Genomic DNA, 3,564 nt, shown 5'->3' on the forward strand with positions numbered 1-3,564 from the left:
CCAGGGTGAGCTCTCCACTTGGAGGAGGCCACACCCCTGACCCTGCCTTTGAAAGGGACAAAACCAAACAGCATAGATATTTATAAAGGGTCTCTATCCCCAGGCCGGGGAGGACCCTAGGGGTGAGGGATGGGGGTGGGGCATGGGATGGGGTGCGGGTGGGGAGGCGTGGGCGGTGGGAGGAGATGGAGGAAAGGTAGCTATTGCCCCTCGCCTCCCCCCTCCTCCTCGCCGGACACACAGTTTTCCGTGGGATGAACACAGAAAGGGTTAATCAAAAAGAGTTCGATGAGCGAGTCTGACGGTCGAGTGGGGCGGGCTGGAGCAATGAAGCCGCAGGTCCCGGTGGCCGGTGGTGATGGAGTCACTTAGAAGATGAGAGGTTGGTGGTTTTGGGGGTGGGGGAGGGGAGGAGAAGGAGGCAGGGGAGGGGGATTAGGCGGTCACCCCCATTTATCTCTGGGAGACAAGAGTGTCCTGGACTGGCTGAGAAAGGGTTGAAAACCAGCAGCCTTCACCACCCCACCGCCACCGAGACTTTCCCCATCTCCCTCCCTGCCACCCAGCAATTCCCCACGCCGAGGGCGGAGGGCACTGAGACCATACACACAACCTGCAGCGGAGCCACGGAGAGAAGCTCCCTCCACTGCGGCGTCCAGGCGGCTGACTGCAGTGGAGAGGGATCGCGATAGCAGGGCTGGGTGTCGCGACTCCACGAGAGCCGTAAAACCAGCGCCCCCCGGCCCGCAGTGCCCCAACGTGGGCATCGCGATCCCGTTCTCCCCATCGTGACATCCAGTTCAGGCTTTCGTGACAGCCGGCCTTGGGGTTCCAGACGGCAGGGGGGCAGGGCGTGGCCAACAGGGAAGGCCTGCCTGACTGTGGTGATAGATGGGCACCCAGTCAACAGCCTGGACGCCCCCAAAGCTATCCTCATCGCCACTCTTAGTTAATACTTCTTCCGCCACTCAGTCTATCACAACCTCTAATCCTGGTCGGTCTTCAAAGAGCAATACACGACAGCAGGGGAATCCTCTCACTTTACAAACAGTTGGCCACCGATCAGAAACAAAATAAAGAGGGTGGGGGGATGGAGGAAAAGGCAGGAGAAACAGAACAAGGGGATGCTGAGTGATTTGGGGGTTAAGAAGGGGAGAAGAAATACCACTCAGAGAAAAGTGGTACCGTTTTCTTCTAAGTATAGGTCCCCAACCGTCTATTAAGTCAACTCTTACCAAACTCCATTTGGGATACCCATAATTCCCACCTATACGTCCAGGGCAGGCATTAGGGCAGCTAAAGATGGCACAATCTTTGCCTTCTGATCCCTTAATAATTATTGCAGTGAAGCCTCCTTGCCCACGTAGAGATGGCGCTGGGACAGGGCGGAAGAAGGTGGCTGGGGCAGGTTGGCTCAGAGCCCCCTGGGACAGGGGATGAAGGAGGTGAATTTGGCACAGTAAACCCCTTCTTCTCATAAGTGCTTTGAGTTCCTTCTCTCGAATCCAGTTGGCACCGTCCCTCAGGGCAGCGGAGGAGGGCTTGAGCTTGTCTCCCCCTCCCCGATTTCTACAGATTTCCCTGAAGGAGGCAAGTGGGGATCTCCCCGGCTGGTGGACACTGGGGGGAATCCAAAAGATTAGGGGTTAGCTGAAGGGGAGTTTTTTTCTTTCTTTTTTTTTTTTCTTACAAAGATTCTAAGAAAAACTTGGGGGTGGGAGGGATGAGGAAGGGGGACCCAGTTGAGCTAAGTGTCCACAGACGTTTTCAGTGTCTCTCAGGGGCCTCCTCAAAGAGAGATGGTCCTCATTTCTTCCCCTCTATCTGAGGTTCCCTCCCCCCAGAGCGGCTCAGTTCCAAGGAAGTTTGGCACTTTTTTTTTTAATTAATGGGGAAATAGAGGAAGGGAGAGGGTTTAGAGGTGAGGAAAGGGAAAAGACAGACACAGACAAAGATAGAGACGGGACAGATAACAATGGAAGCCACAGGAGAGAAAGTGAAGTCATAGGGAGCCAGAAAGAGAGGGAAATGCGGGGGGCGGGGAGGGTGTTGGGAGTTGGAGGGTAAATGGGAAAGAGCAAGGAGACAATTCAATGCAGCAAACACTTATTAAGCACCTACTGGGTGCTGAAGAGCAGGGTGCAGGGAGGCCACGCAGAGTCTCTATGAGATCTGATTGGCTAACAGGGAAGAGGGGGAAAAAAAAAGAGGTGATGGGGTTTTCAATGATCCCCATCCCTGACCCCACATCTGTGTCCCCTCTGGACAAACCGCAGCACAGAAGATTGAGGTCAGATTGCAGAAGGGACTTTCACGGGATGGGGAAGATGGCAGAGTGAGATTCCTAGGGGAAAATGGGGAAAGGTGTGTGGCTCTCCACTCACCAACATAGTGAATGAACTAGCTCACTGAGCTAGCAAACTACCTTTCAGATAGCCCTGGCTGGCGGGGTAGGGGGGGGTCCCCGAAAAATGTGAATAGGGAGGGGGCTGTCACACAGATACCCCAAGGGAACACTTTTCAGGAGGCCCAGCCTCCAGAGACGTGTCTGTGTGAGAGGAGTACTGGACCCTGCTGATTGGGACCCAGAAATAGGTCTACAGAAAGCATCTGACAAGCTGGAGGGCAGCTGAGGATGCAAATGATATGCAAATGAGTGCTTTCAAATCCCACCTCCCCACTCCCAGACCTTACTTCACCTCTCCCCGGCTCCTTCCCCCTCCTTGTGGGGGCCCGGGGAGTTGTAGGGGGAGATATTCCAGCTAGATACTGCAATACCCACGTGTGGGTGGAGATGCTGTGAAATACTGTAAGGTCTTTTGAGAGGTGGAGGGGAGCAGTGGCCCATAGGGCCACCTCCACCACCAACTCCAAGAGCCCCCAACTGCAGAAGATATGTACAAAGTTACATCAAGAATTGTTTTGGCACTCAAATCTCCACCTGGGTTCAGTCTGGAGATTAGGGGTGAGGGCAGCAGCGATGGGAGGTGAGGGATGGGGAAATGGGGCCTGCCCCCCACCCTAGAGATAAAGAGGGCATGGAAAAAGTCACCCTAGTGCCCAAGCTACAGCCTCCCACCAGGTGGAAGGGCTGGGGTGGGAAATTCAGTGCAAGGTACCTTGAAGGCTATTGCTTTCCAGGGATTTTCACATTTTGATTTGGGGGGTGGCTCTCTAGCGAGGGGCAGGGGTCTCCCAGGCTTTAGGGGTGGGAACTGTCTCTGGCTTTTCTCCTCTCCTTTTTTTGGGAGAGAGACGAGGCCGGATTCCCCCAAAGCCATGGAGGAGAGAAGGGTCTGGAAGACCTAGGAGGGGGGCAATTGGGGGAGAGGGTGGGCATGGGGTGCCCCTCCCCCAGAGATGCTGATGATGGAACCAGGGCACTGGGGGCCCTGCCTTGGGTTGGAGGAAGTGGAGGTGGTCTCCACGGGAGAGGGGGAGGGGGAGATGGATGGGGGTAGAGGTGGGTCTCAGCTATCCTAAGTCCACAGCCTTGTCAGGCCCGGAAATCTCAGCCTGCCAACAAGGCCTTAGAGCTGACCACAGCCGCAGTGCCCAGGGAGC

The sequence above is a fragment of the Hippopotamus amphibius genome, chromosome 16 (assembly GCF_030028045.1).
Source record: "Hippopotamus amphibius kiboko isolate mHipAmp2 chromosome 16, mHipAmp2.hap2, whole genome shotgun sequence".
In the NCBI taxonomy this organism is placed as follows: Eukaryota; Metazoa; Chordata; class Mammalia; order Artiodactyla; family Hippopotamidae; genus Hippopotamus; species Hippopotamus amphibius.